Raw genomic sequence first — 13,311 nt, 5'->3', positions numbered from 1 at the left:
CACTGACACCACATAGAATTCACAACACTCTAGTAATAAAAGAATAATAACTGGCATAATAAATGCCACCAGAAGCCCATGTCAATGCTAGCATCCATTTCCATCTGATAGAATAGAGGTCATGCCAAATGAATTTTAATATTTTTAATGTTACCCCTAGACAGCTAAAAAATGTGCCCCCAAAGGTGTCCTAATCTTTGGAAACTGTAAATGTTGTCTTCTATAGAAATATTTCTTTGTGGATGTGATTATGTTTAGGATCTTGAGTAGGGGAGATTATCCTGTACTATTAGGATGGAACCTAAATGCAGTCACCTATATTCCTCTAAGAGGAAAGCAGTGGGAGATTTGATAGAAAGAAGAGGAGAAGTGATATAAAAATGGGGACAGAAATTGGAAAGGAACAACTATAAATCAAGGAATGCTGATAGCTATCAAAAGCTGAAGAGTCTCCCCTAAGCCTGCCTCTTTGATTTTTGCCCAGTGATAACTTACTTCAGATCTATGATACCCAGAATGATGAGAAAATAATTATCTGTTGTTTTAAGCAACCAACTTTATTGTATTTTGTTAAAGCATCATAAGAAACTAATACATCACCTCTGATTTTAATTAAAAACAAAAAGCAAAAACAATTATGTTCTAGTTTGCTAGCTGCTGGAATGCAACACACCAGAGATGGATTGGCTTTTAATAAAAGGGGATTTATTTTGTTAGTTCTTCAGAGGAAAGGCAGCTAACTTTCTACTGAGGTTCTTTCTTACGTGGGAAGGCACAGGGTGGTCTCTACTGGCCTTCTCTCCAGGCCCCTGGGTTCCAACAACTTTCCCTGGGGTGACTTTTTTCTGCATCTTCAAAGGCCTGGGCTGAGCTGCAAGTGCTGAGATGAGGAATGCCGAACTGCTTAGGCTGTGCTACATTGCGGTCTCTCATTTAAGCACCAGCCAATTAAGTCAAATGTCCTTCATTGCAGCAGGCACGCCTCCTAGCTGACTGCAGATGTAATTAGCAACAGATGAGGGTCACATACCATTGGCTTATGTCCGCAGCAACAAAACTAGGTATGCTCACCTGGCCAAGTTGACAACTGAATCTAACTATGACAAATTACATGACTAGAGAAGTATTGTCTAAGGCAACATGTTGGAAAGTCATCTTACTCTTCCTGATTACTAGATCTTTAAAAGTTCTCAGATTGAGAAAACCATGGAAGAAGGGGAAAAGGGAGTAGGATGCCACCACGTGCATTTTATTTTAAGTTAATGTATTTAAATATAAACATTTCTCCTTGCTTTCCATAAAACACACAAATCTATAGACATATATCAAGATATATAACCTGGGAAAACATTCATATTTGGAAAGTCACAAAACACCTATGATATACATGACAAAGTAAGTTTTTTATGGTTTTAGGTTATATATAGAATTTTGGACCAAGTTCATCTGATTGGAGCAATGGGTGCATTCAGCTAGTGTTGTAATGTCTCCAGTTTTGAATGAAAAAGTAGAATAAACATAACACAGTAACTGGCAGCTTTTCCATATTGCATTCCTGTAGGAAATTAGCACTCTACAACTGCCTTATTAATGACAACACAAAAAACAATAGCACATTCCTAAGGAAATCACAGTAAGAGTGGGATTGAAAAATGAAAGATAATTGATGTCTATTGCATTCCCTTCTATCTCTTAGGTCTCTGTAGGAAAAAAAATGGGGAACAGTGTGTGCTTTTTGCTGAGAATAGGTTATGAATTACAACAGTTTTATAAACTTATTCAGAAACTAAGTACTTTAATTTATTTCACCTTTTTATTGGAGTAAATTAACAGAGGTACTGTCACTTGATCTGCAATGTTCAATAAGGCAGGATTTCAGTAAAAAGAAGTAATGAAAGGGAGAGTGGTACTTCTCATTTTTATCACCTAAAATCTCACAGTAATTTTATTTTCTCTCCCTGTGATCTCTAACTCTGTTTTTTAAATGTTTCAGTAGCCAAGAAAGGCATGATTGTACAACCACATAAGACAATATGGAACTAGGAGCCAAAACTATATCCTGGAGTTTTTGAGCTCATATTTTGCTAACAGCCAAGAACTCTGCTTTAAGTAATGCATGAGGTGATTTTTCCTGGAAAGTTTGGATGGGGTTGGGAGTCTTGCTAACTTTAGTTTCAAGGAAGTATATATTTGAGAACTGTTATTTATGTCTGATAAATGTAAAGAAGACTAAGGTAGTCCTTCAACCCAAGAAGTTGGTTCCCTCAGGAATAGATATTTGGTATACTCTACCAGATAAAACACATGGAACAACAGAGATGATAATTGAGGCAAAGAAGCACAAAATTCATATTGGAAGTAAGAAATTCCAAATGCCAAATCTAGTCTGATGGCCAGGGGAATAAATAAAGATAGCAAGATGGTATATGGATTCAGCTAGGACAGGAATAAATATCACTAAGTACAGGTAATATATTTATTTGCAGCTTTATGTCTTCACTTTTAGGAATTTGATGTGTTTTCATATGCATGTCAAAGTTGCATTATGGTAGGCATAAGCATTGGTTTGGAGTTCATTCATAAGAAGAATAATTAAAGGAATAGACTGTGGTGGAGATAGTGGATTGAACTCATCATCCATTCCACTCTTATTCTAGTTTATCTCACTGTATATCAGGGAGTATAAAGCAAATAAGCAATTGTTTTAGATTCTCTTATATTTTATATGATATATAAGATGCGTATAACACTAAGAGTAAAGTAAGTTATATGTTTTCCACAATAACAAGATTTATTCCATGATAATGTTTTTATCCATGTAGGAAATTCTAAGAATCTTCTCTGGGTCTCAGTCATCCTCACTGGAGGACTCAGGTTGATAGGGACACCAATATCTGTACACTGGTCAACTCACATGGCTATATCTAACTTCCACTGGGTAAGGTAGAAAGGAAAGTCTGAATTGATTGCCATAATAGCAAATGAGATTTGATTTGAATTAATATGTGTGGGTACAAGAGGGTATCAACTTATGATGGCTGCTGTAACAAATTACCACAATTTTTTTTAACTATTTTATATGTATAGTATAGCATACATAAAAGCAAAGAAATAAAAAAGCAATAGTTTTCAAAGCATTCTTCAGTAAGTAGTTGTGAATTTCATGGCTTGAAAAGAGAAATATATTCTCTCACAGTTCTTGGGGCCAGATGTTTGCAACCAAGTTCTAGGCAGGATCATGCTACTTCTGGAGGCTTTAGGGGAGAATTGTTTCTTGCCTCATCCAAAGTCTGCTTTCTATCAGTGTTCCTTACCTTGTGGTTACATCTCACTCTCTGCTACATCTTCACATTGCTTTCTCCTCTGTTTGCCTATCTGTCAAAACTCTCTCTACCTCCCCCTTATAGTGACAAATGACTGCCTTTAGGGCTCACTGAATAATTCAGGATAATCTTCTCTCTAGATATTTAACTTAATCTCATATTTTGCCTAAATTAACATTTGCAGGTTCTGAAGATTAGGTTGTGGGCATAGCCTTGGGGCCACAATTTAGTCCACTGCAAAGAATATGGGACATACATTTTACTCATGCAGAACAAAGAAGATATTTATTTTTTCTTTCCTTTTCTGGAGCCAATGGCAGGAATAACAGCTTTATTATTTTTTCCAATTTCCTCACTAAATAACTGTTTGATGATATACAGATAGTGTAGGCCTGAAGCCAGAGACTTCCTAATTATATAAAAGGTAATGATTAATAGCATCAAAAAATAAATTACTTATTTGGTAGGTTAAATTATATACTCAACACCCCCTAAAAAAAGAAATGTTCTTAATCTTAATCTGTGTTTCTCTGAGTGTGAATTTATTTGTGACTAGGTCCTTCTGAAGACACTATTTTTAGTTAAGGTATAGCCAAACTGAATGAGAGTGGTTATTAATCCATATTACTACAGTCCTTTGTAAGCAGAAAAGTTTCAAATACAGTCAGGAGGAAGCTACAGGGAAGAACCAGAAACCCAAAATCAGCAGAAATGGGAAGATCAGACACAAGGATAGAGAGACTGTCATGTGACAGGAGGCACAGATGCAAGCCAAGGATTGCCATCAGCAAGCACAAGAATGCTGCAGACTTTGGGGGTAATGGAAGCCTTACCAACACCTTGAGTTTGGACTTCTAGCCCTCCAAACCATGAGCTAATAGATGCTTGTAATTTAAGCCAACCCATTGTATGGTATTTTTCACAGCAGCTTGGGAATCCAAGACAATTTAGCAATACATTTCTTTTCAAGAAGAGTACAAAATCTATAATCTGCACATTATAATATGCTGTTGAAAGAAAATAAAGAAAGACATCTGTGACTGTTTGAAACTGATGTTCTCCCCAGAAAAGCCATGTTATTTAATCCTCACTCAATAATGTTGGCTAGGATCTTTTCGATTCAGTTGTTTCATGGAGATATGATCCATTCAGTTGTGGGAAGGACCTTTTGATTAAGTGGTTTCCATAGAGATGTGTCTCCACCCATGCAAGGTAGGGTTGCTTACTAGAATTCTTCAAAAGGGAATCATTTGGAAAAAACTTCAGAGCCCAAATAGCCAGAAACCTTTGGATTTGCAGAAGAAAGCCTCCAGGGAAGCTGTTTTGAAATGGCCTGGAGAGGAAGCTGGCAGACATCACCACGTGCCTTCCCACCTGAAAAAGGTGTTCCAAACCCATCAGATTTTCTTGAGCCAAGGTATCTTCCTCTGGATGCCTTTGCTTGAATATTTGTATAGCCTTAGAACTATAAACTCACAACTTAATAAACTCTCCTTGTAAAAGACATTCCATTTCTGGTATATTGCATTCTAGCAATTTTAGCAAACCGATACAGCATCCTAGGCCCATGGATCAGAAGATATAACATTGTCAAGACGGCAGTACTCACTAGATGGGTGTAAAACTCAACATAATCCTTTTCACCATCCCATTGTGCTTTTTGCAGAAATTGGCATACTGATCATAGTATTCAAACAAATATTCATGGAATGCAGAATAGCCAAAAAAAGAAAACAAATTTGAGAACTCACACTTCTTAATTTTAAATGTTTAAAAAGCTTAAGAGTCAAGACCGTAGTAATGGAATAAAGATAAACAAATAGATCAATAGAATAAAATCAATAGTTGTGATCTAAAACCTCACCTTTACAGTCAGTTTACTTTTTTAACCTGTAGTTGTGATCATTTTTTTTATCATCACTACCAACTTTTTGCAGGTATTTAAACAATAATATATATTATATATATATAAGCAATAAATTTCAAAGCACATAACAATGATTAGTTGTAGAACAGATTTCAGAGTTTGGAATGGGTTGCAATTTCACAATTGTAGGTTTCTGCTTCTAGCTGCTCAAGATACTGGAAACTAAGAGAAATATCAACATAATGATTCAGCAATCATACTCATTTGTTAGACCCTACATTCTCTGTATAACTCAACCATTAACTTTGATCTCTCTCCTACTCTTTAGGGGTATTTGGTCTGCCTACATTCTAATTTTTCTTGTTGGAAGTGGCTGTCAGTAATATGGGGTAAGGGGATGAAACTAGTTGATGTTCTGGAGAGGCTGGCCCCACTGCATTTCAGGACTTTTGCAATCCAGGGACCCATCAAGACCCATCCAGAGGTTGTTGGCTTCTGGAATGTTACCACAGCACATGGAACCTCTATAGAATCCTATGTAATGCTGTAGATGTTCTTTAGAATTGGCAGGAATGGTTTTGGTTGGGGTTTGGCAAGTTATGATAGGTAGTAATTTCTAACTGAAACTTGCATAAGCTTGACCTCAAGAGTTGCTTCTTGACTGTATTTGAAATTTCTCAGCCACTAATACCATATTTATTATACTTGCTTTCCCCTTTTTGGTCAGGATGGTATTGTTGATCCCATGGTGTCAGGGCAAGACTCATCCCTGGGACTCATCTCCCACATTGCCAGGAAGACTTTCATCCCTGGATGCCATGTCCTACAAGGAGGGAAGGGACATGATTTCACTTGTACAGGTGAGTTTAGAGAGAGATTGGCCACATCTGAGCAACAAAAGAGGTCCTCTAGATGTAACTCTTAGGCATCCCTATAGGTCGGCTAAACTTCTACACTACATTCATAAGCTTCACAAGAGCAAGCCTCACCTAAAGGGTGTGGCCTATGGATTTGGGTGTCCCTAATTTTTGGCACAGTATCAGGGCTTTCCCTGTGCTAAAGTTTAATAGTTCTGTATTTTTTCTTCCATCCCTCAAGGGGTAAGATGCCAATACTTTTTGATTTTCTGCTTAATAGTCTATGGGATGTATGCAGGTATTACATTAAACTATACAGGGTTAAAGGTCCTCATTCTTATTCTGTGTTCGCTGTGTTTGTATTGTTTAATTTATCTATCCAAAAAGGTTGAGTTAGATTATGTGCTACAGAAAATTTAGGTTCTGGACATAAAATTTTCTTCCTTTGGTCTCAAAGAGTAGATGAAGTTCTACAATATAGACAGTATTTCCCTTAACCTTATATTTTGATTTACCTTAATCCCAACCTAATTGGTTTTATTCTTATCTCTAAATACCAGGTTATACATACATAAACAGCGTCTCAAAATCCAGAAATAACAATTGACACTCTGGACTAAATGTGACTGCTATAAAAGCTTACAATCTAGGCCCCTGTTCTTCTTATAAATATTTTCTAAATGAGACCTTACAATATTTGCTCTTCTGTTTTTGGCTTGTTTTGAATCACCAAATGCCCCACAGGCTCATTCACAATGTTTCATGCCTCACAACTTCATTCCTTTTTGTAGCAGCACAATATTTGATCACATTTATACATCGTCATTCACTAATCTACTTCTCATTCAGTGCATCCTTCAGCCAACTCCATTCATTGGGCATCACGTATAATGTCCAAAGTCAGAAGTCCATCAATACTGTCAATTTTAGATAATTTCATTGTTCCCAAGAGAAAGATAACTAATAAACCCACCCCTACGGTGGATTAGGAAAGGAAGGGAAAATCTAATCCCTTCCTTAACTTTTGTCCTTCCCCCATTATTTATCCCTGGTGTTGCTGTGGCACTATTGATTTCTTCCTCTTAAATATAGCCCACGGCAAGCAATAGCAGTTTTCCTCCTATACCCCAAACTTTAACTTTCTTTGTACAAGTGTCATACCTTTGCAGGAGTTCATGCAAGAACTTATTTATATTTGTAGTGTTAATCAGTGGAATACTTGGGTTTATACAACCCCTTTCAATCATATTTACTTTCAATGTGGTAATATTACTTATAGACCCATTAGTGACTTACCTTCACTTCTATTATTCCCTTACAATTAAGTTCAATTTCATTAGCTATTCTTTCACCCATCTCTTGCTTCCATGCAACTCAAGGTCCCCTATATTCTGTATTATAAGCCTCTGATTTTACCTTTACCATGGTGATAAAAGTGGAATCATACAGTATCTATACTTTTGTATCTGCCTTATTTCACTCAGCATTATGTCCTCAAGACTCATTCATCTTGTCATATGATTCAGGACATCATTTCATATTACTGCAGTATAATATTCTATCATATTTTATATATACCACATTTTGCCAATTTCCTCATCTGTTTATGGTCACTTGGATTGTTTCCATCTTTTGGAAATTGTGAATAATGCTGCTATGAACACCGGTGTGTAAATATCTGTTTGTGTCACTGCTTTCAGCTTTTCTGGGTATATACTGAGTAGTGGTATTGCCAGGTCATAGGGCAACTCAATCAGTCAATTGATTTTTGACAAAGGGGCTGTCATGGTTGCATTCATGTGTCAGCTTGGCCAAGTGGTGGTAGCTGTTTGTTGGGCAAGGGTTGGGCAAGAGCTGGCCTGTCTGTTGCAATGAGGACATTTCATAGAATTGAATCATTATCATGTCAGCTACATCCACAGCTGATTACATTTGTAATCAGCCAAAGGGGAGTGTCTTCTGCAATGGGTAATGCTTAATCTGATCACTGGAAGCCTTTTAAGGAGGATTCAGAAGAGACAGGCTCTTCCTGTCTCAGCTGGCGAGCCTCTCCTGTGGAGTTCATCCAGACCCTCCATCAGAATCATCGGCTTCACAGCCTGCCCTGTGGATTTTGGATTCTGCGTCCCCGCGGTCACATGAGACACTTTTATAAATTTTATATTTGTGAGTGTTCTCTGTTGAATCTGTTTCTCTAGAGAACCCTAACTAATACAGGTGCCAAGACAAGTCAGCAGATAAGTAAAAGTCATTTTCAAGAAATGATGCTGGGACAACTAGATGTCCGCATGCAAAAGACTGTCACCTATCACCTACCTCGTACCTTGCATGTGCGTGTGATGTGAACACTTAAATATAAAAAGGCAATGGTTAATTTGATGGCAAAGTTCTAAGAAACTTGAAAAGTTCTAGGAACTTGGAAATCATTCTTGAAATGTTGCTCTAAAATCTGTTTTTTTTCCCGAATGTTCTTTTAATTCTTTAAATCATTTATACCTTTAAAATTTCCACTGCTGAACTGATTCTTCACTTTTTTAACATGTGTGTTTATATATTTTAACTACTGATAATACAAACAATAGAATCAAAGAATAAAAAAAGATAATTCTCTTTAGATTAGGAAGTATATTCTCAGATTCTCACTCAACTTGACTCAATTACTTTGCTTCCCATAGTCTTCACATAATTGCCTAAAATTTTCTACTGATTTATTTTAATCTTACATAGGAGAAGTCAGTACAGTGCATACCAAAACATGTAATTGCAAGTAATGTTTTTATGATACATGCTCATAAACTGCTTAACCTCTCATCATGATGCCTTGCAAGGATTAAATCATTGTAATCAGAAAATCAATGCTATCTATAATATTGAAACAACACTTTGTGTTGTGTTAAAATATATAGATATAATGAATAGAAAATGTTTAGACACAGTATTTGATAATAAATTTTACCTATTTTTCCTAGGAAAGTTGTGTTTCTCATTTCATTTCTATTATTAATGTCTCTGGACTACCCAAATATGAGGTCCAGGTTTTGTTGAGAGACTCAGTGTAGACAATAATATACTAAGAATATAAACATGTCATCAAAAGTTCTCCAACTCTGTCCAATTAAATATCTGTGAATGCATATACCTTGGAAAATGTATACTAAGAAAATACCATGTAGCATCAAAAGCAAATATGAATATCATTCTCCTGTTTATTTCTAATCCATTTCTCTAAATCATAAGTGAAATTTGAATGGATTTTAATATTGCTGCAATCAATATATATTTATCCAATTTTGTTTTTAATCCTTAAGGAAATGAAATGTTTGTTATTACCAATTTGAATTTTGTGCAGATAATCTGATTAATATTTTGTATGTATTTGCAAAAAAATCTAAATTATAAACCAAGAGGAAATCACATTGTATTCATATAAGAGAAAAACTATAATATCAATACATGTTCGTGTGTTTTATAGAATTGTTACTTATTATAGTTATATATTATCATAAGAAACATTTGTTTCCTTCCTAATTTAATGCTAATGTATCTAATTTAAATTTATTTTCATATGTATTTAGTATAATTAAATATCTTACTGAAATATGCGAACAATAGCAGCATAATCATAAATTATTTTGCATTTAACTTTCTAATAATAGCTTTGTAATGAATACTTCTTCTTCACTCCAGAGAATTTCTGGTACATACATACTTTTGCTTATTTATTTGTTTGTTTTATTCATTTATACATCGTCATTTGTTAATTAGGTTACTGTCTATTGATTGTGTACCATACATCATCAAATTAATGTTCTCCACAAGTACAAAAATTCAAAGAGAAAGGTGTGTGTGAAACAATCAGAGCTATTATCTGTTAAATATGCTATTATAGAAATTAAAGGTTTCAGACCAGGAACTGATAGATTGAATATTTTGTCATAAGTTGAATTTAAAATAAGGCCATTTTTTTGCTAATTTGATGTCATATGGAAAGTTTTTATTTCACCCTGCTCTCACTTCTCTTTTTCCATTTTGAATTCCTTTTCTGCCATCTATATAACACTGGTATCCGCTAAAGTTCTGCCTTTAGTCCTACCCATCCTTCCTATGTAAACTCATAGCTTCATTGAGAAGCCCATCTCTGCAATACAGAATTTCCTCCAGAATTTTAGACCCACATCTATCTACAATTAATATATAACCACCACAGGAGTTGAAACACAACATGCCTAGAAATTAACTCCACATGTTCTCTACTAATCATATGTGTCAGTTAACTTTTGTGGCATAATAAACCATCTAAAATGTAGTGAATTAAATTTTACATCAATTATTTTCATTATCTGACTCATTTGGATATGTGTACTCGTCTGCTGTGCTTGTTCCTGCATTTGGAAGACAGATATTCCATGGTGACTGAAGTGATTTACCTCCAGTGGCATGTGAGTACTGCACATTAGGAGCCATTCAACCAGGATGCAGGTTATAAGAAGATGTATGTTCCACAGAGAAATTAAAATCAGCAATAAAAACTACTAGAAGTCACTATGTTTTTGGTTACTATCTGGAACCTGTAATTGTAAAAAAATAAAATAAACAAAAATATTCCTCCCTGCAAAACTTTTTATTCATATAAGTTCTAAATAACTATCCCATTTACTGCTGCATTTTATTAATACACATGTAAGTTTCAAATTGGCACATTGATTTCTACATAGAAGTTATCAGAGAATTTCCAATTATGCCGTCTGTGTCATACATAATGAACGGAACACACATGCTCATTTCACTTGTAAGATCATAGTATTTTGAAATTTTATAAGTTCAGTTTATGTGTAGGCCATGTCTGGAAACTCTGCTGTATAATATATATCTTTGAGAATGAACACTCCATAAGTAAGCTTACATTTTGGCAAACACCAAGTTATATGAGCAAAGATCACTGGAAATCTGGTTGATGGATGATTGAATTTTGGTAAACATGCCTTGGAAGGTAGAGATAGTAAATTGTTCCAGAAAAATATAAAGATTTCACCCCTAGAGCCATTAGCATACAGTCCTGGGTGCTGAAGTAAGAACCTCTCCTCTCCTCCTCAGAAATAATTTCTTTACATTACAGAGTAAATTTCTCTCTTTTCCAAAGAAGAGGAATAGATATGCTAGCTGTCCTATATAAGCTCAAGTCTTCATAGTTTTGGTGTTCCTCTCTTGTGGAAACCCTGAGGCACATGCAGTACATTTGTCCTTCATCGCTTCACCCTATAGAAAGTTGGGCCACAGAGATTCAATACTAGGAGTAAAATAATCCTTCCTCTCTGATCAAGAGGTATTATGATTTTGGTAGTATATATGATAAAGTGTGACAGGATAATTTATAAACTGGCAAATAGCCCAAGCATCTCGGCTCATTTGCTGTTTCTGATTTAACAACTAATTTTCCCTTTATTTCCACTTCTTTTTCTACCCCAGAGGAGAGAAATCACTTTATTTCTCTTTTAAGTTTTCTGGAAGTTGTAATTTTATCTTTAACATAATATTAATCAATTTATTGATTGATTTAGCAATTTGTGCAATATATGTTCTCTCCGATTATAAAGTGCAAATATAAAATACAATTGTACATTTTCCTACTAATTATATCTTTACTAAAAATGTATAATTAAAACTTAATCAATTTCTTATTTATTTTACATTGTTTTCAATGAATGAAGATACACAAAATTACATCTTTTAAAATCTAACTTGTTTTGCTATTTTTTGATTATCAAGATTTAAAACACTAATTTTGTTATTCATCTAAAAAGTTATTCCAAATTCGAAACTTAACATAGGTTAGCACATTCTAATCAAAAATGTTCCTTGATGATGAAAATGCCTTATAAATGCCCTAATGTGTTAAAGCAAAAATTTCCCAACTTGGGATATTCTAAAGGACTTCAGAGACCTAAGGTTTTAAAAGCAAAGCACGTGGTGTGGGCAAGCAACAGGAGTCTGAAAGACATCTCTGTCACCACTTCTCCAATGTTCTCATTTGTTCATAGCTGTGCTCTAACTCTAGACTGGACCACCAAGGTCTGTGTGAGAAATCTTGGCTTCCAGATAAGTCACAGCAGAAGTTCCCATCAAGGTTTTCATGTGCCTCTTGCCTTTAATCGCCCGCTTGAAAACTCTCATTTAAAACAAAGTGAAACAAAACAAAACAAAAAACAGTCCCTGGAGGTTGCCTGGGTAGTTTCAGACTTGAACACCACATAATAAATCCCATTGATCATATCTTGGCCATGAGAGGAAAAGACAAAAACAGACAACAAAGCATCTTCATAGAAGGTAGAGCTTCTTCAGTCTGACTGTATATCTACATTATCTTCTATATGTAGCCACTAGCCATGTGTGGCTAATGAGCACTTAAATTTATGGCTTGTTTAACTGGAGAATGAAATATTTATTTCTAATTAATGCAAATTTATAGTTACATGTGTTTAATGGTTACAGAATTGGATAGCACTGACCTGGGTCATTTATAATATATGGTGTTTTAGTTTGCCAAGGCTTCTATGAAAAATACACTGGTTGTTTTAACAACAGGAATTTGTTGGCTCACAGTTTTGGAGATTAGGAGTGCATCATTGAAATCTTGACAGAGCATGATTTCTCTCTGAAGTCTGTAGTGCTCTGGTGATGGCTCACCACAATGCTTGGGGTTCCTTGGCCTATGTCTCTGCCTCCCTCAAACAGAAATTTACCTCTTCTTAGTCTCATCATGTGGCTTTCTCTGGCCAACAGGATTTGAACATCCTTTGCTTTATAATATTGCCAGGCATCTGGATTAAGGCCCCCCTTATTCATTTGGCCTCATCTAACTAGGATCTCTCAAGATCCTATTCACAAATGTGTCCACATACCTTAACTAGTAATAACATTTTTAAGGGCTGTGGTAGTTAGATTCAGTTGTCAAGTTGGCCAGGTGAAGGCACCTAGTTCTGTTACTGTGAACATGAGCCAATGGTACATGAACCTCATTTGTTGCTGATTACATCTGCAGTCAGCTAGGAAGCGTGTCTGCTGCAGTGAATGACGTTTGACTTAATTGGCTGGTGCTTAAATGACAGAGAGCAATGTAGCACAGCTCAAGCAGCTCGACATACCTCATCTCAGCACTTGCCGCTAAGCCCAGGCCTTTGGAGATGCAGAAAGAAATCACCCCGGGGAAAGTTGTTGGAACCCAGAGGCCTGCAGAGAAGGCCAGCAAAGATTGCCCTGAGCCTTC

General features: G+C 35.6%; 1 long non-coding RNA gene across 1 annotated transcript; it reads left to right on the top strand.

Annotated features, from left to right (window-relative positions):
* Positions 1–5,757: 5,757 nt before the first annotated feature.
* LOC143679439 (uncharacterized) lies at positions 5,758–10,621 on the top strand. The gene is made up of 3 exons (XR_013173766.1): positions 5,758–5,796; positions 5,918–6,050; positions 10,447–10,621. It is a non-coding gene; the product is annotated as an uncharacterized LOC143679439 (long non-coding RNA).
* The last annotated feature ends 2,690 nt before the right edge of the window (positions 10,622–13,311 follow it).

This window comes from Tamandua tetradactyla, chromosome 4 (genome assembly GCF_023851605.1).
Source record: "Tamandua tetradactyla isolate mTamTet1 chromosome 4, mTamTet1.pri, whole genome shotgun sequence".
Classification (NCBI taxonomy): Eukaryota; Metazoa; Chordata; class Mammalia; order Pilosa; family Myrmecophagidae; genus Tamandua; species Tamandua tetradactyla.
The sequence above is the reverse complement of the archived record's forward strand: the minus strand, read 5'-3'. Positions and strand labels throughout refer to the sequence as shown.